General features: G+C 44.4%; 1 pseudogene; it reads right to left on the reverse strand.

Annotated features, from left to right (window-relative positions):
* Positions 1–20,085: 20,085 nt before the first annotated feature.
* On the reverse strand, positions 20,086–22,162 carry LOC109735912 (uncharacterized; annotated as a pseudogene).
* Positions 22,163–22,718: the final 556 nt, after the last annotated feature.

Genomic DNA, 22,718 nt, shown 5'->3' on the forward strand with positions numbered 1-22,718 from the left:
AATTAAGGGAGAAAGAATTATCGCGATCCACGAGACGGAGCCGCCACCAAGCCTTGTTCTTCCTCGGGAGGGCAAATCTGGAGTCCGTTTGGGGCTCCGAAGAGGGGGATCTTCGTTCTTTGTCATCACCAACCCTTCTCCATCACCAATTCCATGATGCTCCCCATCAGGACTGAGTAATTCCTTCATACGCTCGTTGGTCGGTGAGGAGTTGGATGAGATTCATCATGTAATCGAGTTAGTTCTGTTAGGGCTTCATCCCTAGTATCCACTATGTTCTAAGATTGATGTTGCTATGACTTTGCCATGCTTAATGGTTGTCACTTTGGGCCCGGGTGCCATGAACTCAGATCTGAACCGTTTATGTTATCATCATTATATCCATGTTCTAGATCCGATCTTGCAAGTTATAGTCACCTACTACGTGTTATGATCCGGTAACCCCGGAGTGACAATAACCGGGACTTCTTCCGGTGATTACCGTAGTTTGAGACGTTCACGTATTCACTATGTGTTAATGCTTTGTTCTACATCTCTATTAAAAGGAGGCCTTAATATCCCTTAGTTTCCATTATGGACCCCGCTACCACAGGAGGGTAGGACAAAAGATGTCATGCAAGTTCTTTCCATAAGCACGTATGACTATTTATGGAATACATGCCTACATTATATTGACGAACTCGAGCTAGTGCCGTATCGCCCTAGGTTATAACTGTCTCATGATGAATATCATCCAACAAGTCACCGATCCAATGCCTACGAATTTATCTTATATTGTATCTGCTAAGTTACTACTGCTATTATCACTGTTACACTTGCTACAAAATTACTATTATCACTGTTAATGTTACTATTGTTGTTGTCACACTATCAAAACTATCAAACTACTTTGCTACTGATCACTTTGCTACAGATAATTAATCTCCAGGTGTGGTTGAATTGACAACTCAGCTGCTAATACCTTCGAATATTCTTTGGCTCCCCTTATGTCGAATCTATAAATTTGGGTTGAATACTCTACCCTCAAAAACTGTTGCGATCCCCTATACTTGTGGCTTATCACTCTGCAGGGGGAGGGCTCGCCGACGCCTTCCCCGGTAGGGGACCTACCTCCAGGTAGCGCCTTGCTCCACATGGCGCGGGGGAGGCCCTGGCACCAGGCTACCCCCGCGCAACCCCTAGTGCACTCCGTCCGCCTGCAGCGGGGCCACAACCCTTGGGTCCCTGGCTGCCGTTGCGTCTTGGTTCACCTACGGTCCATGGTTAGCATAATCGTGCTCCTGAGATATCGGTTGTACCCAGTGGTTGTTGTCGTTGAAGATGTCTGTGAAGCTCCTCGGCGGCTCGTGGAGAGCCTCGGCTTCATGTGCCCCCGATACCCAGCCTGGCAAGGGGAACGTGCAGGGGCCTTCTCTCGGCATGTATAGCACGTCCATCATGGGAGGTATGTAGGCATCCAAAGTTGTCGCGCCAGGGTCGCCGCCTGGCCCTGCCATGTCGTTGGCCATCGGGCTTGGTGCTAGGTTCCGGCGGTCGTAGGGTGGCGTCTCGGCGCGGCCCCAGGAAGGGCCACCCAAGCTTGCCTCGCTCGGAGGTAGCATACCTTGGGTAGGATGAGCGGCGCTGCGGGCCGGGTTGGCATCGTTGGGCACCCAGGTGTTCCAAGGAGGGGCGCGCGAGTGTGGCGGGTGCCTCCACGCACCCCCGGCGCCGTTTGCAACGTATGCAGGCTGCAGAAAGGTGTTGCGCCCCTGCAGGCGGCATCAAGCAACTCGACGACCCGCTCCAGCAGGGCATCACGGCCGCCTTCCGCCAACCTGCATCGCAGCAGCTCTCGCGCCACAATGAGCGCGGCTCGCATGTTCGCCTGCTCCCGGCGAGTGTGTGGCGCCGTTGCCGCAACGTAGCTCGAAGATCGTGTGGTGGCACGAGTATGATGTGGCGCGAGGGGGGCGGCGGCGTGCGGGCCGCCAGGAGCACGGAGTGGAGATCCTCTTGGGCGGACGGCGCGTGAGCCCTCGGAGCATCAGCCATGAGAACGGTGGGGCAGTGGTGGATCGACTGGAGGAAGAGAGGCCCCGACGCACCCCTACCTGGCGCGCCAAATGTTGGTTTTCGGGCTCCGCAGACCCTGGATAGATTCGAACTCTAGGGTGCGTGCGAAGAACTCAAACTCCCCAGCCTGCCTACCCACCAATCTCACGGCCTAGCTCGATGAACAGGAAGGAAATGGGACACGATAGTTTACCCAGGTTCGGGCCACCTTGCGGTGTAAAACCCTACTCCTGCTTTGTGGTGGATTGGCCTTGAGGGGCTGATGACGAACTAGTACAGTGGGGGACCAACCTCAGGAGGTGTGTTCTTGTGCTCCTGCGAGCCAGTGAAGGTGAGCATGGAAATGGATCCGATCCTCTCTACGGTGGTGGTGCTACCCTATTTATAGTGGCTTCGGTCCTCTTCCCAAATGAAGGCGGGAAGGGATCCCACAACGGCCAAATACGAAGGGAGACAACTAGTACATCTTATCCTGACAAAAGTAGTCTTCACCTGCAAATCTTCTAGTCGTGACGCTGTGGTGGGCTCGGCGATGACCTCCGTCCTGTCGTCTTGGCTGTCTTGATCTTGTTGCATCGGAATGGAAACCTTCGGCTAATTCCTCGGGACTCCGAGCCTGCGCTTGCCTCCTTAGCACCAAAGAGGAAACTGGTGTCTGGCGCCGCCTGGCCTTGGTCGTCATGGCTCACGTCATCTGAACCTCACGAGGTGAGGCTTGGATAGAAATCTCTGCTCCTCGGGAGCCAGCCCGAGGAGGCCGCTCCTTCTGGAGGTCTTGTTGTCGTCCGCCTCGCGAGGCTTGGCCTCTCGCGAGGGTCTTGAGTTGTCAATACTAAAGGTGGGCCATACCAGGCCGCCGATGGAGCCACGCCATGGGCCGCAGGCAGGCAAGTCTGTGTATCCCCGTTCCCAGAACACCGACAACCGGGTTGGATCGGAGGATGAGAGTCACAAAGTGGGTAGGTTTGGGACTGCCAATATGGAACCAACTTGGATGGGAGATCAAGAAGATGAATGGTGTAAGGTAATAGGCTCTCACCATTAACTAGGTGTAACCCAGCTTTATTATGGCTCAAGATGCCTCGCTTTAGGTGATTCTCCTAGCTTATTTTCCCTTTGCTAGTGTTACTTGTGAACTGTGTTGGGATTTCCCCGCAGAGAGGAAGATGCAGTACAATAGAGATAATTATTTCCCTCAGTTAGGAACCAAGGTTATTGATACGTCTCTGTCGTACCTATAATTTTTGATTGCTTCATGCCAATATTCTACAACTTCCATAAACTTTTCGCAACATTTTATATTATATTTGGGACTAACATATTGATCTAGTGCTAAGTGCCGGTTCCTGTTTGTTGCATGTTTTTTTGTTTTGCAGAATATCCATATCAAACGAATTCCAAAGGCGATAAAAATTTAGAGAGATGTATTTTGGAATATATGTGATTTTTGGGAAAAAGAATCAACATGAGACGATGCCTGAGGGGCCCACAAGCTCGAGGGGTGCTACCCCCTGCCCCAGGCGCGCCTGACAGGCTTGTGGGGCCCCTGTCAGGTGGTTGGTACCCTTTTTCGCCTCAAGAAATATAATATATAGAAGAAAATCTTGTCAAAATTTCGGCCCAATCGGAGTTACGGATCTTCAAGAATTTAAGAAATGGTGAAGGGCTAGAAAACAGGAAAGCGAAGCAGGAGAGAAACAGAGAGAGAGAGAGAGAGAGAGAGAGAGAGAGAGAGAGAGGGAGAGGGAGAGAGATCCAACTTGGAGGGGCTCCCATCCCTCCGACGCCATGGCAGCCATGGACCAAAGGGGAACCTCTCCTCCCATCTAGGGGGGAGGCCAAGGAAGAATAAGAAGGAGGGGGGATCTCTCCCCCTCTCTCCCGGTAGTGCTGGAACGCCGCCGGGGCAATCATCGTGACGATGATCTACACCAAGAACTTCACTGCCGTCATTGCCAACTCTCTCCCCCTCTATGCAGTGGCGTAACACCTCTTCTCCCTCTTGTAATATCTACTCAGACATGGTGCTTAATGCCACATATTATTATCAAAGCATGTATTTGCCATCCAATGATGTTTGAGTAGATTCATTTCGTCCTATGGGTTGATTGATGATCGTGATTGGTTTGAGTTGTATGTTTTATTTTGGTGTTGCCTATGGTGCCCTCCATGTCGCGCAAGCGTGAGGGATTCCCGCTGTAGGGTGTTGCAATATGTTCATGATTCGCTTATGGTGGGTGGCGTGAGTGACGGAAACACATACCCGAGTATGGTGTTGTTGCGTATGGGACTAAAGAGGACTTGTTACTTAATGCTACGGTTGGGTTTTAGTGAATTTACTAGAAGAATTACTAGAGTTCCAATCATAAGTGCATATGATCCAAGTAAGGAAAGTATGTTAGCTCATGCCTCTCCCTCATATAAAATTGCAATAATGATTAACGGTCTAGTTATTGATTGCCTAGTGACAAATCCTCCCCTCGTGTTACATAAGATTTCTATTAAACAACTAACTTTTGTTATCTTGCAAATTACGCGTAGTTTTATTCTCGCTTAGTACATCTAGTTTTATTCTTGCAAACTTATCCTTACAACTATAAAATAGTTTCATACTTGTTCTAGGTAAAGCGAACTTTAAGTGTGCGTAGAGTTGTGTCGTTGTTCGATAGAACTTGAAGGGAATATAAATCCTACATTTAGCTCCTCGTTGGGTTCAACACTCTTATTTATCAAAAAAACTACAATTGATCCCCTACACTTGTGGGTTATCAAGACCTTTTTCTGGTGCCGTTGCCGGGGAGCAATAGTGTGTGGTGAATATTCTCATGTGTGCTTGTTGGATTTATCACTAAGGAGACTTTATTTTGTGCTCTTGTTTTCTATCTTTAGTTATGGGTAGGAAACGTAAAATACCAAAAAATTAGTTGTAGTTACTAAACCAATGGTTGAAGAAGCACCCAAAATCTATCATACTGTTGAAGTTTTCTACTTGGATCATCTTCGATCCATTTGTGGTCGTGCTAAAAACCCAACTAGCTTAGTTGAGGGAAAATCATTAAATGAGCATGCTTGTTTTGTGTGACACCGCTTATCACAAAAAGGGAAACTCTTATGGCATCATATTAATAATTTGAATTGTTATGCTTGTAATTTATGCAAAATACATGATTTTACTTGTTGTCCTGAAGACCCTAAAATCCACATTCCCTTCCAATGTGAGTTTAAGGATAATGGAATCTTATGCCAAAGGTGTTTATAAGTACTATGATATTGAACAAATTGAAGAATTTGTCTCTTTTAAGGGTGCCTATGAAATTGCTTCTTTGATTGAAAAGTATGATATTACTCTTTACAAACCTGGAAATTTTTTCATACTTAAGTATTGCTATGAAAACTATGCTTCTAATGCCTATGTTAAATAATTTATTGAGAAAGTCTCCGATGTCCAAGAAGAGACTAATATTTTGCAGGAAACTACAAAAGAAGAAGTTGTTGAAATTGTGAGCTCATTAGATGAAAAGGATCAGGAGGAGAGCGAATAACAAAAGGAGGAAGAGCGGATTGATCACCTATGCCCACCTTCTAATGAGAGTAAATCTACAACTCATACATTGTTTGATTTCCCTCTGTACCTACCGAAGGATGAATGCAATGATCCCTTGGATTCGTTTGAAATATCCCTTTTTGATGAAATTGATGTTTGGTATGCTTGTGGCCATGATGCCAATATGAATTATGCTTATGGAGATGAACTTTCTATAGTTCCTTATGTTAAACATGAAATTTTTGCTATTGCACCCACACATGATAGTCCTATTATAGTTTTGAATTCTCCCAACTACACTATATCGGAGAAGTTTGTGCTTATTAAGGATTATATTGATGGGCTGCGTTTTACTATTGCACATGATGATTTTCATGAATATAATATGCATATGCTTGCTGCTCCTACTTGCAATTATTACAAGAGATGAACTACATCTCGACCTCTCTATGTTTCCAACACAATGAATTTGCAAGAAACTGTTTATGCTATGTATCGACCTTTATTATGTGTACATGAATTGTTCTTTTATGACATGTCGATGCATAGGAAGAGAGTTTGACTTCGTCATTATGTGATATATGTTACTTTGTGCTCACTACTAAATTACATATTATTGCTAATTAAAATTGGCTCTAATTTACCTTGGGATCCAGGTGGATCAATTACTTGAGCACTTTATGCCTAGCTTAATGGCTTTAAAGAAGGCATTGCCAGGGAGACAACCCGGAAGTTGTAGAGAGTCATTTTATTCTGTTGAATGCTTTTCAAAAGTTCAAAAACAAAAAAAATATAGAGGGGATGTCCTTGAACTTCTTCATGCCTATGGAAACTTTGTGAATATTGAATTACAGAAACTTTTAAACAAAAAAATTGTCCCCTTGTACAAATCCATCGTATTATAAAAACAGTGTGCCAAGATTTACCTTTAGGATGTTTAAATTGCTTGTTTGGTATGAGCAGTGCAAAAAACAGAAACTTTTGCTGTTGTGCGTGAATTTTCATTTTTACTAGAACATGCAAAAAATCTGAAATTTTTACACGGTACTGCTATGCAAATTTTTATTTTTTCCTAATTTTTCAGAATTGTTTGAGTTACAGAAGCATACGTACCATTTGCATCTTTACAAATTGTTTTGTTTTCACAGATTGCTGTTATAGTTTCATTATTTGCGTATCTTTGAAATCTTATTGAGCCCCTTGACTTGGGAGCCATAGAACTGTGATAGCATACAGTGGGAACTGTTTGATTATAATTATACAATAATGTTAGAGCAGGACATGATGGGATTTGATGTTATATGTACTAACCCCGCTAATAAAAAGTTTGGTTAAGTTTTGTGTGGATGAAGTGTTCGAAGATCGAGGTGGTATCGATATGAGGAGAATGAGGAGAGGCAAGAGTTCAAGCTTGGGGATGCCCAAGGCACCCCAAGTAAATATTCAAGGATACTCAAGCGTCTAAGCTTGGGGATGCCCTGGAAGGCATCCCATATTTCTTCAACAAGTATCGTTATGTTTCGGTTTCTGTTTTGTTAACATGATATGCGTAAATTCTTGGGGCGTCATGTGCTTTTTATTTTTCTTTGTATAATGCACCATGCTAGTATGAGATAGGCCTTGGTTGATTTATAGAATGATCTTTGCACTTCACTTATATCTTTTGAGTATGGATTTATAGAATGCTTCATGTGCTTCACTTATATCATTTGAAGTTGGATGCCTGTTTCTCTACATATAGAAAATTGTAATTTATGGAATGCTCTTCTGCTTCACTTATAGTTATTAGAGCATGGGCAAGTCTTTTGTAGAAATAATTTAACTATCATGCTTCACTTATATATATTTAGAGAGTTCAACAGGAATTGGTCATTCACATGGTTAGTCATAAATCCTACATAACACTTGTAGATCACTGAATATGATATGTTTGATTCCTTGCAATAGTTTTATGATATAGAAATGGTAATATGTGGGAGGTAATAGTGAATGATTGTGGTTTAGTAAGAATATGGGTGTTAAGGTTTGTGATTCTCGAAGCATGCATGTATAGTCTCTCGTTATGCTAAGAAGTTGGAGCATGTTTTATTATTCATTGTCTTCCTTTGCGTGGAGGTCGGGGGCGCACGATGGTTAACTCCTGCCAACCTCCCCCCTAGGGGCATGCATAGTAGTAGTTTTCTTTGAGGGCTAATAGACTTTCGTAATAAGTATGTGAGTTCTGTATGACTAATGTGAGTCCATGGATTATACGCACCCTCAACTTTCCACAATTTGCTAGCATCTTGGGTACCATGCATTGCTATTTCTCACCTCAAGAGTTGGTGCAAAATTTACCGGTGCATCCAAACCCCGTGATATGATACGCTCTATCCCACATAAGCCTCCATATATCTTCCTCAAAAGAGCAACTATACCAACCTATTATGACATTTCCATATCCATTCCGAGATATATTCTGTTGTTGCAATAATTGCCCTCCTATGTTTTGGAGATTGTTGACAGAAACAGGCATGGACTGATTTGTTTAGTAGTGCATACAGAGAAAAATAGGGCATGCAGAACCGAAGAGAATGTTGTCTCCGGTGTCAAGTTCGAGGAACTTCACCGAAGAATATATGCGTTGAATAGAAGAATGAGCTACATCTTTTGAAGACAAGTAGGCGAGAAGATTGATGTGAAGGAGTTAGCCCCTCGAAAATTTATTGCTGACATGAAGCAATCAGTTCGGAGATTCTATCTGAAGAAAAGTGACTGCAGGGAATAAAAGTCGAAGACAAAGTGAAGACGTAGTATTCATTTCGTTGTTCTTCCTTCAGTTATTTGAGTCATAGGACCTTGAACGCACAAGTGCTCCCTAGGTGATTTTGGTAATTAATGTCAACATATCTCTTGTTTGACTAATGCCTATATCTAGTGTATTTCAGACAAGTTCAACAATGGCGTGGAGAGGACAAGAGGATGTGGAACCCCTTCAAAATGCTAAGGACACATATTGGCAAAAGCTCAAGACTCTTCATTTCTATTTTAGTGATCCAAGATCACATTGAGTCCATAGGGTAGCCAATACTATTAAAAGGGGATGAGGTGTTGCTTAATGGTCTACTTGCTCAAAATGCTTAGTGATACAGCTCCAGAGCCCTCAACCACTTTCTCATTCCAAATATGTCCAAAATCCAAAGTCAAACCCGGCCTCACTAATTCTTTCTATCCGACGCCACCGAGTTCACATGACATAGGCACGGCTAGAAACCCTAACAATTCGGTCACACTGATATGGATCTCAGTCTCACCGAGATGGCCTTGCAAACTCTATGTTGCCTATTGCAATTATTTCTGTCTCACTGAAATTACGATCGGTCACACCGAGTTGGCTTGACATCTTCTCTGTTGCCTTATTGCTTCACTTCGGCCTCACCGAGTTGATGCAATTGGTGCCACCGAGTTGATGTTTTCCCTAAGCCCTAGCATATTGGTCCCACCGAGTTGTTCCAGTCGGTCCCACCGAGATTCCTAACGTTCACATTTTGAACTAAATCGGTCTCACCGAGTTCTTCTATTCGGTCTGACCGAGTTGGGTCAAATCTGTGTAACGGTTGGATTTTGTGTGGAGGCTATATATACCCCTCCACCCCCTTCTCCATTTGTGAGAGATCCATCAGAACGTGCCTACACTTCCAGCATACATTTTCTGAGAGAGAACCACCTACTCATGTGTTGAGATCAAGATATACCAATCCTACCACAAGAATCTTGATTTGTAACCTTCCCCAAGTTGCTTTCCACTCAAATCATCTTTCCACCATATCCAAATCTATGTGAGAGAGAGTTGAGTGTTGGGGAGACTATCATTTGAAGCACAAGAGCAAGGAGTTCATCATCAACACAACATCTATTACCTTTTGGAGAGTGGTGTCTCCTAGATTGTTAGGTGTCGCTTGGGAGCCTCCGACAAGATTGGGGAGTTGAACCAAGAAGTTTGTAAGGGCAAGGAGATCGCCTACTTCGTGAAGATCTACCCGAGTGAGGCAAAGCCTTTGTGGCGATGGCCATGGTGGGATAGACAAGGTTGCTTCTTCATGGACCCTTCGTGGGTGGAGCCCTCCGTGGACTCGCGCAACCGTTACCCTTCGTGGTTGAAGTCTCCATCAACGTGGATGTACAATAGCACCACCTATCGGAACCACGCCAAAAATTTCCGTGTCTTCATTGCGTTTGCACACTCCAATCCCATCCCTTTACTTTCATGCAATTAGCATGCTTTACTCTTTCCGCTGCATATACTCTTGTCATGCTTGCTTGAAATGTATTGTGAATTCTTAAACTTGTGCTAAAACTCCACCTTAACTTGAAGAACTTAAAAAAGTTCCACTTTTACTTGTTCAGGGTCTAATCACCCCCCTCTAGACCTCTCTTCTCGTTCAATTGTTATCAGAACATTGGTATCCATTGCTTTGGTTTAATCACCATTGGAGGAAGATGGATGAGCCTACGATCGGAAGTATTAGATGTAGAGTGCCTATGCTTGACGGAGAGTTTTATAGTTCTTGGAAGAATGAGATGCTTGAGATTTTCAATGAATATAATTTGAAAAACTATATTACTAGCCCTTATGTGCCCCCCATTGATCCTTTGCATCCTACCCCTGATGAGTATCTTGACATGACCCACAATCTTAGAATTATAGATCTTATCATGAGAGGATTGCCTAGAAATTTGCTTGTGTGCTTGACTACATTTGAATGTGCTTATACTATATGGAAATATCTTGAGGAGCGCTTTCCAAACGATTCCTTGAAAAATCTAGATGAGATTCTTCAAAAGTCCATTGCTTTTCAAAATATGGATGCTAGTGATCCTAAATTTGATGAATGTCTCCGTGACCTTATGCGTGCCAAAGGAGATATTGGAGTCATTAGTAGCATCATTTCGCAAGTTATTAGAATTCATAAACATGCACATTGTTATGGTCATACATCTAATGAATCACTCTCTCTAGGTGATGATCATTCACATGATGTTGTTGAACACGGATACTATGATGAGGATGACGATAGTGACTTTGATCTCGATGAGTCAATGAGACACTTTGGTCTTATGGCTAACCTACGTGGTTACATGGCCGGAGGAAAGGAATGGGTTCTTGATAGTGGATGTACTGATCATATGATCGGATATAAGGACATGTTTCGTGAGCTTGCTGAGAACGACGGTACCCGCAAGTATGTTACTTTTGGTGACAACTCTAAGGGTAAGGTAGTTGGCCTTGGTAAGGTGGCCATCTCCCATGATAGATCTATCCAAAATGTCATGCTCGTTGAATCCCTTGGTTATAATCTACTTTCCATATCTAGACTAGCTGACTTCGGTTTCAATGTTCTATTGACTGAAGTATAGATTGCCAAGTGTTTCGAATAGATAATCGTAATATGTTCTTTACCGATATTCATAGAGGTGATCTATACATTGTTGATTTCACTAAGAGAGCTCAACCTCGTACTTGCTTAATTGCTAAATCTTCTAAAGGTTGGTTATGGCATAGAAGGTTAGGTCATGTGGGCGTGCGAAATCTTGATAAGCTTATTAAAGGTGATCATATCCTTGGTGTTAAAGATGTCATATTTGACAAGGATAGACTTTGTGGTGCTTGTCAAGCACAAAAAAGGTTGGAGGCAGTCATCCCATGAAGAACATCATGACCACGAGAAGACCGCTTGAGCTACTTCACATGGATCTTTTCGGTCCAACGCCTACAAGAGTCTCGGTGGTAACTCGTTCGGTTTGGTCATTGTTGACGACTTTTCAAGATTTACATGGGTCTTATTTCTTGATGACAAATCGTAGGTCCAAAAGATCTTCAAGAACTTTGGTAGGAAGGCCCAAAACCAATTGGAAGTGAAGATCAAGAAGGTTCGAAGCGACAATGGAACAGAATTCAAGAACGCCAATGTGGATACCTTTCTTGATGAAGAAGGGGTTTCACATGAGTTCTCGGCTACGTCCACACCTCAACAAAGTGGAGTTGTTGAGAGGAAGAACCGGACACTTATTGAGATGGCAAGAATGGTGCTTGACGAATGGAAGATGCCAAGACATTTTTGGGTGGAAGCGGTTGAGAAAGCTTATCATGCTACAAATCGACTATATCTTCACAAGCTTCTCGTCAAGACGGCATACGACCTTCTCACCAGTAACAAACCCCAAACTGGATACTTTTGAGTATTTGGCTCAAAGTGTTACATTCTTGATAATAATCATCGTCGCTCGAAATTTGCTCCTAAATCTCATGAAGTTTTCCTACTCGGTTATGGCTAAAACTCTCACACTTATCGTGTCTACAACAATTTCACCGAAAGGTTGAAGAGATGGTAGATGTGAAGTTTGATGAATCTAACGGCTCACAATCCTTCGGAAGCAATCCAAGATTTGTCCATTGGCAAGATTCGCCCAACGCAGGTGAAGAAGGGTACCTCGTCCGTTCAAGTGGAAGCCTCAACTTCACATCAAGGTGAACCACAAGTTGATTTGGAGGCATCCACAAGTGGAACACGTCAAGACAGAGGAAATGAGGAAGTACAACAAGATGAACCACCTCGACCTCCTTCTCCACCTCCTCAAGAGAACGACAACGCCAACAACAATGAAGAATGAGAGGAAGAAGAAGACAATGAAGAGGATGTTCCACGTCAACCCAAACAAAAGCTCTCACAAGTTAGAGCAAGAGTCACAAGAGACCATCCCGTCGAACAAATTTTCGATGATATTCAAACCGGGAGAATTACTCACTCTAAAACTCGTTTGGCTAACTTTTGTGAACACTACTCACTCATTTCTAGTATTGAACCTATGAAGGTTGAAGAAGCTCTTGAGGATCCGAATTGGGTGAACGCTATGCATGAAGAGCTACACAATTTTGAGTGGAATCAAGTGTGGACATTGGTCGAAAAGCCAGACGACAACCACAATGTCAATATAACCAAATGGGTGTTTCGGAATAAGCAAGATGAAGATGGACAAGTTGTATGCAACAAGGCCCGTCTAGTCGCCCAAGGCTACACTCAAGTCGAAGGTATGGACTATGGTGAGACATATGCCCCCGTTGCTAGACTTGACTCCATACATATCTTACTTCCTTATGCCAATCACCATGACATCACTTTATACCAAATGGACATTAAAAGTGCTTTTTAATGGAGAAATTTAGGAGGAAGTTTATGTTAAACAACCTCTCGGCTTTGTTAATGCCAAGAAACCTAATCGTGTCTACAAACTGCACAAAGCTCTTTATGGTCTTAAAAAAGCTCCTAGAGCATGGTATAAATGCTTGACCAAGTTCCCTATTGAAAAAGGCTTTAAATTGGGAAGATTGATTCTATAATTTTTACTAAAAGGGTTAATGGTGAATAATTTGTGTGCCAAATTTATGTGCATGATATCATATTTGGTTCTACTAATCCCCATTTTAGTGAAAACTTCGGAAGGTTAATGTCAGAGAAGTTTGAGATGTCTATGATGAGTGAACTCAAATTGTTCCTTGGTTTGCAAATCAAGCAAACTAAGGAAGGTACCTTTGTTTCTCAAACAAAGTATACGAAGGATCTTTTCAAGAAGTCCAATATGCAAGAAAGCAAAGGATTGAAAACACCCATGCCTACTAGTGGACATCTTGATTTGACTAAGGATGGCAAACCGGTTGACCAAAAGGTCTACTGCTCTATGATTGGTTCATTGTTATATTTATGTGCCTCCCATCACGATATTATGCTCAGTGTGTGCATATGTGCACGATATCAAGCGCCCCTAAAGAGTGTCATCTTAAGGCCGTGAAAAGGATAGTGAGATACTTAATTCATAGACCAAACTTTGGCATTTGGTATCCTAAGAGGTCATCTTTTGATCTTGTTGGCTACTCCGATTCGGACTATGCTAGTGACAAGGTTGATAGAAAGTCCACTTTGGGTACTTGTGAATTTCTTGGTAGATCCCATGTGTCTTGGTCCTCCAAGAAACAAAACTTGGTATCCTTATCCACTGCCAAAGCGGAATACATTGCCGCCAGTTCATGTTGTGCTCAATTACTTTGGATGACCCAAACCCTTAAGGATTATGGGATACATGTGATCCATTGCTTTGTGATAATGAGAGTGCTATTAAGATTGCTCACAATCCCGTGCAACATTCTCGAACTAAGTTAATTGAAGTTCGTCATCATTTTATTCGACATCATGTTGCTAAGGGACACATGAATCTTAAACATGTTCATACCAATAAGCAATTGGCGGATATATTCACCAAACCGCTTGATGAGAAGGATTTTGCCATTTGAGAGGTGAATTGAATATCATTGATGCCTCAAACTTGGAGTAGATACTCCATTTGGATACATGCAAGGCATGAGCCTTTTATGACTAATCCTTGATATTTCTCTTATGATGATGATCATATGTCTTGGATCCATACTTGTACCTTGCATGTTATCTAACCCTTGTAGGTACTCGGATGAGCCCAAATCTACGGGATTGCAAGTCAGTCACATTTTGAGCAATCTCTACATCAGCAAGCTACTATGATATGGTTGTTGAATACAAGGAAGCATGAACTCACTCAACATATCCTTTGACAATTTCAATATATCAAATTTCAATTGGTATCAAGTTTCATGATTATCAATTTGGATACACAAGTGCTCTTCCTTGCAAGACTAAGCCATGTAGGGAGATGAACTCAAACTACTAGTGGTGCTCCCAACTCTTGATGGATAACACCAACCTTGAGCGTCCAACACAAGTTCAACTACGTGATCAAGATCAACATCACAACCCAAGGTATGGCATTCCACCTTAGAGACGCTTTGTTCCAAGTCATGAGCTAAAGCAACTCAACAAGGTGTGAATACATCAAAACACTTAAACGAAAAATGGTAACCCCATTTTTGCGCTTAGACGATGAGTATGACCCACGATCAAGTGCTATCACTTGACTCCTCAGTCAATATACTCTAACATAGGTGACTTTGTTGCCGACCCTCTCTAGATGAAGTTCTCTAGTGTTCTTTTGCTCAGTTGTTTTCTCTCTCATTTTGTTTGATTTTCTTGTCCTTATGTCTACCTCATCCAGCTCTCTTTTCTTATTTCTATTTTTCTCTGTAAATTCTGTGTTTAATTCATTGCAAATCCTTCTGTTAATTCCTTGCAAATTCTTGTGAGATTTCATTTGCCAAGTGAGCTGAGTTGACAAAATCTTTACTTTGTGTTGAACTCGGTCCCTCTGATCCAAACCTATCGGCTCGACCGAAATACAAGGTCTCCATGTGAATAGTTCACCAGTACAACCTGTATGGACTAACTCAGTCGCACCGATAAGTACCTTCTGTGACTCTTTCATCTTGGCGTCACCAATGGAAAACGCACCGGCGTCACCGACTTCAACTCTAAGAAAATGTTTTGCCATTTCTTACTGCCTATATCCTTCTGCTCCAACTCAATGATTCTTCCCTCTATATGCATAATGAAATATCTACTACTTTGTAGCGTCTCTCGAGGACCACACCTATTTGACTCATGCTCTAGAAGTGCCCTTCTTGGGAATTGATGTCAAAGGGGGCGAGAGAGCACATCAAAGCTTATCATATGAGCATATCCAAGCTCTTCTACAGGTGCTTGTTAACAAAGATGAGGGAAGTCACATGTCTTTAAGAGGGGAAAGCATGACAATGTGTTTGTCTTAGCTATTGCTATTGAAAATTCTTATTGCTCTGATTTTAATTGTTATTACCCTATCTTGTTGTGATTTTATCTCACCCTAATTTCTCCAATTATCCAATATCGGATTCAGGGGGAGAAAGAGTCTATACCAAAGGGGAGAAAAATCTTTGGAATTCATTGCACATCTTTAAATTGTTGGCGACATGTCTATATCTTAATGAAGTACTCAATACTCACCCATTACATGTCATCCCAGTCTTGGTACTTTTGTGGTTTTCTCAAACTGTACTTAGGAGTGTTCTTGTGTTACCTAACCCTGTTTTCTCAAGTCCACTCTTTCCCAAGCCAGCTCAAGACCACAAGGTAAGTATATGCATCACACTCATGTGCATGATGATCTCTTGCTCATGTACATATTGTTTGCAAGAAGGTTTCATAAACATGGAGGTACACTTCTTAATCACATCTTTTGCTCTGATGCATATTGCCAAGATACATGTAACTCTTTGCTTGCTCTGTCACAATTATGCATTCACGTGTTCTTATATTCTATCTTCACATGATTGCATACATGTAGGGGGATCTTATGCATGTTACATGTTTCTCCAAAGCTTTACCTGCTACTCTTCATATCTTTTACCTAAAGCTTTGATGTATGTTGTCATGAATTACCAAAAAGGGGGAGACTGAAAGCACAAGTGCTCCCTGGGTGATTTTGGTAACTAATGTCAACATATCTCTTGTTGGACTAATGCCTATATCTAGTGTATTTCAGACAAGTTCAACAATGGCATGGAGAGGACAAGAGGATGTGGAACCCCTTCCAAATGCTAATGACACATATTGGCAAAAGCTCAAGACTCTTCATTTCTATTTTAGTGATCCAAGATCACTGAGTCCATACGGAAACCAATACTATTAAAAGGGGATCAGGTGTTGCTTAATGATCTACTTGCTCAAAATGCTTAGTAATACTACTCCAAAGCCCTCAACCACTTTATCATTCCAAATATATCCAAAACCCAAAGTCAAACTCGGCCTCACCGATTCTTTCTATCTGGCGCCACAGAGTTCACATGACATAGCCACTGTCGGAAACCCTAACAGTTCGGTCCACCGACACGAATCTCACTCGCACCGAGATGGCCTTGAAAACTCTATGTTGCCTGTTGCAATTATTTCGGTCTCACTAAAGTTGCGATCGGTCACACCAAGTTGGGTTGATCTCTTCTCTGTTGCTTTATTGCTTCACCTTGGTCTCACCGAGTTGATGCAATCGGTGCCACCAAGTTGATGTTTGCCCTAAGCCCTAGCACATCGGTCCCACCAAGTCATTCCAGTCGGTCCCACCAAGATTACTAACGTTCACATTTTGAACTAAATCGGTCTCACTGAGCTCTTCTATTTGGTCTGACCGAGTTGGGTCAAATGTGTGTAATGGTTAGATTTTGTGTGGAGGCTATATATACCCCTCCACCCCTTCTCCATTTGTGAGAGATCCATCAGAACGTGCCTACACTTCCAGCATACATTTTCTGAGAGAGAACTACCTACTCATGTGTTGAGATCAAGATATACCAATCCTACCACAAGAATCTTGATTTCTAGCCTTCGCCAAGTTGCTTTCCACTCAAATCATCTTTCCACCATATCCAAATCTATGAGAGAGAGTCGAGTGTTGGGGAGACTATCATTTGAAGCACGAGAGCAAGGAGTTCATCATCAACACAACATCTATTACCTTTTGGAGAGTCGTGTCTCCTAGATTGGTTAGGTGTCGCTTGGGAGCCTCCGACAATATTGTGGAGTTGAACCAAGAAGTTTGGAAGGGCAAGGAGATCGCCTACTTCGTGAAGATCTACCCGAGTGAGGAAAGTCCTTAGTGGGTGATGGCCATGGTGGGATAGACAAGGTTGCTTCTTCGTGGGTGGAGCCCTTCATGGACTCACGCAACCGTTACCCTTCGTGGGCTGAAGTCTCCATCAATGTGGATTTACAATAGCACCACCTATTGGAACCACACCAAAAATCTTTGTGTCTTCATTGCGCTTGCACACTCCAATCCCATCCCTTTACTTTCTTGCAATTAGCATGCTTTACTCTTTCCGCTGCATATACTCTAGTCATGATTGCTTGAAATGTATTGTGAATCTTAAACTTGTGCGAAAAGTCCACCTTAACTTGAAGAACTTAAAAACTACCACTTTTACTTGTTGAGGGTCTAATCACCCCCTCCAGACATCAATTCTCGATCCTTTTAGACCTCCATACTATTAGGGGGGTATATGTTCTCAAAGCTTAGATCCTCTGTGGTGCTTAGCCCAAACCTATACAAGATTGAGAGAAATATCTTTATGTTTCGAATGTTACCTACCAACAGTAAATGTTGTTCTTCGTGCTGCAGGACATATCTTTCGAACTGAGGAGTTAACGTTACTTGCTCCGCAAGTAATGTTACCGTCGTGCTCAATTTCTAACCGTTGGACTCGTGTCGTTCGGACATTGGGTACTCCACATGTCCAATTTGGTCACTTCCCTTCAGGGAAGGCTATGGCTATAAATAGCCACCCCGCTCCAACATTGTTCGTTGGCTGCTCCACTTAAGATTTATGAGAAGATTGATTGAGCATCCCCTCTCCGAGTGATTTGAGTTTAAGATACACTGAGAGAAAAATCAAGAGCCAAAACTTAGACAGTGGTTGAGCATCACAGTAGTTCTGAGTTAGCGTTCTTGTACCTATTACTCTTGGGAGCTGCGCACTCTCTAGACGGATAGGTGTCGGCTCGAGTGTTGAAGAGTTGTTGTCTTCACCGAGCAAGATCTTCAGCAACCAAGAGTCATTGTGGTTTGCGAAGAGGCCTATCGAAGCTTTGGAGATCGCCGAAAAGTATCTATCACGAGTGAAATCAACTAGATTCTGATCAGCTCCGAGTTGAAGGAGAGTAGGGCGAAGAGAGTTTATCTTCTGTGTTAGATCACAACCGCTCCAACCAGACGTAGTGCTTTGGCAGAAGGGTGAACTGGTCAACCAAATTCATCCGTCGCCATCGAGCACCACTTGTTCACTCCACTCTACTGCATTACATTCAATAGTTTGCTTTCATGCTCTATGTCCATAGTTGATCTGATCATTCTCTATGTGTTGCATATCATTCATTTTATATCATTTCTGTCGTTCTCATCTATTATCTTCCGTTACTCATCCTGATGCATTCCCATCATTCAGTGTAGTCTTGCCAGTAGCATTCTTTTCTATTCGCACTTGATAAGCCTGGAGTGTTCTCCCCGTGTCATCTGTCATTCTCCTCGTCATAGTTATTTCTCGCATGTTTCCACCATAGTTCATACCTTGTGTTCTCTCATGTTACTATATTTGCTTGCATATTGCATTACCATCGCTGTTGTAAAATCTGTGATATCTTATGGTAGAACTGCTATAGCTTCCTATCGTAATGAATACGGACTTCAATAGCATCCTTGATTAAGTTCTTGTCTACCAAACCTTATTTCCGCTATTGTGTTTGGGATCAGTTCAAAATATCACCCTGATGCTCCAACTTTTGATGACAAAGCTGTACTGCGGTTGAATGCACAAGCAACAGACATTATCTGTGAAAGTATCTCAAAAGGCATTTTCATTCGATTCCAAGAACTTGCATACTACAAAGCAACTCTGGGATCCCATAAAAAATGCTCATGAAGAATTCATTGCCAGAACAAACCCCCACACTCAAATGCTTCGTGCTATGTTTGCTGGTTTCAGAAGCCCTCGTAAGGAAAGTGCTATGGAACTCACTAATCGGTTGACCAATATTGTTGAGAGACTTCATCAACAAGGATTAAATGATATCATCGATAGAGATGTGGTCAACAAGCTACTGAGCACTCTTGATCCAACCTTCAATTCAATCTTAACTGAAATCAAGCATAGACTAGACTATGGAGAACTTCACTACGTCGAGATCATGACGCTGTTGTCTATTCACAAAGAAAAGATGGAACTTGAAAATGGTGATCAAGAATCTTCTTCGGAATGTGAAAGGGAAATTCTATCACACTATGGCAGCTCACAAGTAGAAGATGTCGAGAATCAACTAGGGATGAAAATGGAGTGGAAAGTTTCCGCTTTTCCGGAGGAAAAATGGAAACGGAAAGGAAATATGAAAACGGAACCGGAAATTTGCAAAATGGAAATGGAAGTGGAATCTTTTATGCAGAAACAGAAACAAAAAGGGAACGGTGTTTTCCGGTGGAACAGACGTGGAAACGGAACTTTCCGTTTCCGTGAATATGGAATTTCCGTTTCTACTACAGGCCCGTGGCTGCTTTATAGCCCAATTACCAAACAACACACAATGACACAATGAGCAGACTGGATCATTTGAGGACCAACATTTACTTCCACACACATTCTCAACTATTCACAATACGGAATTGTCATGTACTATTACAATACTACCCTATGTTGCCAACACAACCATATTATCATGTAGCCATTTTAACAATTTCCTAAATTTCTTTGTTTTTTGTGTGCATTTTTCTATGATTCAATGGGGTTTTAAGTTCCGGTCAACACACCGTTCTGTTTCCGTGTCCGCTCTGCATTCGCTCCGTGTCTGTTTCTGGTAGTATTTGTTTCCGTATTCATTTCCGGGGTTTCTGTATTCGTTTCCGCTTCTGCAAAAAATATGAAAACAAATATGGTAGCACCCAGTTCCGTCCGTTTCCGCTCCGTTTTCATCCCTAGAATCAACACACCATCACAAGGGAACTAGAGATGCTCACAGAAAGGCTAAGAGCATCTCCACTCGTTCGACCCTCCAGCCCACCCGGCGATTGCGTTTTGGCCCATGCGCCGGCGGTTTTTTCTCCCTGGGGGCGATCTAGTTCCCAGCCGCGCCCCAAGTTTCGCCCCAAGACACACATAAATTCAAACTTGTCTTTTCCCGCTACCAAAAAACGCCACAAGTTCGGCGATCTGCCACAAAGTTCGGCGATCACCATGCCATAGTTCGGCGATCAAACATACTTGAAAGTTTGGCGTTCAAAAGGAAGGACCTGTAGACAAAGGAATGCATCAAATGACGGGCTCCTCGAGCGTGGGACTGGCTGGAGTATGCGCGCTCGGCGTTGGTGTGGCTTCTTTGCTCGGGCTGGTCGGCGTCGGCGTGGCTTCTGTACTGGGGCGTCGTCGTGGTGTCATCACTCGGGCTGGGCAGTGGCGTTGGGGTCTACATGGGCGTAGGCGCGGAGGTTGAAGGCATCTGGTTCAAGATGAGGCCGCGTTCCGCTAGGTACCACGCCTTCACTTGCTCGTCCATCGTCGACATGTCCGCCGCCATCAAGAACGCCAGGTCGGTGTTCCTCTTCTTCGTCCTTCTTCATCATCAACGCCGACCACCATGTGTCGGATTTCTCCTCCCTCTTGGTGGTGTTATTCTTGGCATCGGCGATGCACTGCTCGATCGACGATTACAGCCACTCGGTAGCTGTTGTGGCGTCCTTCGCTGTCTTGTCTCTTTTGTTGCGGTCAGGGCGCCCATCCGCCACCCCCGGGGCGGGCACGTCCGGCTTGTATGTCTCCTTGGCCTTGGCACGGGTGCGCCGGACATCCCTCCACTTCTCGCACTTCTCGATCCAGGAGAACGTGTGAAGGAACTTGAACTCTTGGTCGCTGCTGTCCTGGCGGTACATGGTGAACATCCGAACCATCTACGCAGCGGAAGAACAAGTGTCGGCGATGCACACGGCGAAAAGAAGCAAGAGACGGTGGTTGTACATACCTGACCCTCGATGTTGGAGCCGCTTTTCGAGCGAGCCACGATCTCCTCGATGATACCATGCCATTTGTTGCAGGCCTCCTAGATGAGTGCCCAATGGTTCGACATGGCCTTTTGCCACGCTGCATGTGGATGGCGGCGAAGTACGGGTCGACAAGTTTGCGCTCATCAAACACTGACTTGATGCGCCTCCAGTACGTGTCGGCGTTCTGGTTCGCGCTGGTGACCAGGTCGATGCTGACGGTCTTCCATGCTTCGGCGAGTCACTCGTCTTCTTTGGACGTCCACTTGATGCGCGGCTCGCCCGTCCTGGCATTAGCCCCCCGCTTCTTCTTTTTCCCTTTCCTCGCCGGCGTCGGCTCCATCTCCTCCTCCTCTTCCTCCTCCTCCTCCTCCTCCTCTGCATTGTTGAGCTCATCGTCCATGTCGCCGGTGGTGTCCATTGTGTTGTCTTGTGCGTGGAACCTGGGGTAGGAGGCGGCGGCGACCAAGCTGCTCATGATAATCTCGTCCATGTCGGCGTCCTCGCGTCGGGGTTGCCTAAATGTGACGGCGAGGCTTGTGAGAAGGTCAGGGAACCATGGCGTAGAGGCGGCATCGGCGAGGCTATGTACGCCGACGGCATTGGCGAGGCTGTGTATGCCGGCGGCGAGTAGTTGTACGGTGGGTACTGGACGCCGGTGAACGCGGGCGAGGGAGTGCGCTGGTCGGGGTTCATACCAGAGGGTGAGGTGAGCTGGCCATGTGGAAAGGTGATGTGGGGGTTGAATCCACCATGCGCGTCGCCGTCGGAGTAGCCAGGCGAGGGTGCGTAACCCCAGGGCGGCGGCGACGGCGAGAAGTTGGCCGGCGACGCGACACTCTGTTGGCTCCAAGTAGCTTGTGGGTCGTGGCTGCCAGGCGGATTCATCATCCCCGCGCGAGATGCCTCTGCCTGCTCCGCCGCCACTGCCGCCGATGCAGCCGTGTCCCGGGCCTTCTTAGTGTTGATCATGTTCCGTCGGTCGGAGGTGACAGCCTCTCGGCGCTGAACCTCCGCCCTCCACTCACCATTTGACATGCCCGGTGGTTTTGCCATCGGCGCTCTCGGCTTCCTCTGCTTCGACTGGGTGGAATCGGCAGCGATGGTGGTGCAAGGGCCGAATACTTCTTCGACGAGATGGGGGGATGGTGGCCGGATGGTGGGGAGTGGGAGGAGAATGGCGGGAGCAGCGGGGCAGAAGGGGGAAGCAATGAGAAAATGGAGAGAAAAGTGGGGGAACGGTGGGAAAAGGCATGACTGTCGCTGACGGAGCAGACCCACGCGCCTTTTCGCTTCGGCCGGTGCCCCGGAGGACTGGGTTCGGCTAGGATTCGCCAGCTGTTATTTCGGCCCAAACCAGCGACAAACGAGGACCTGGGGGCGTGACTGGGCTGATTTTTCGCCGCCGGCGCTAAAAAGAGAGCCCTGGGGGCATGTTGGGGGCGAGTGGAGATGCTCTAAGTGATGTCAGAAGACAGAATTTGTGTCTCACAAATGATGACGAATTTGACTTGCCTGAATCTTCAAGAAAGTTACCTCCGAAATAAATGAAGTGCTTCAAGTGCAAACAATTCGGTCATCTCATAGCAAACTGTCTTTGCTGGGAAGGAAA

Source organism: Aegilops tauschii, chromosome 7 (assembly GCF_002575655.3).
Source record: "Aegilops tauschii subsp. strangulata cultivar AL8/78 chromosome 7, Aet v6.0, whole genome shotgun sequence".
Taxonomy (NCBI): Eukaryota; Viridiplantae; Streptophyta; class Magnoliopsida; order Poales; family Poaceae; genus Aegilops; species Aegilops tauschii.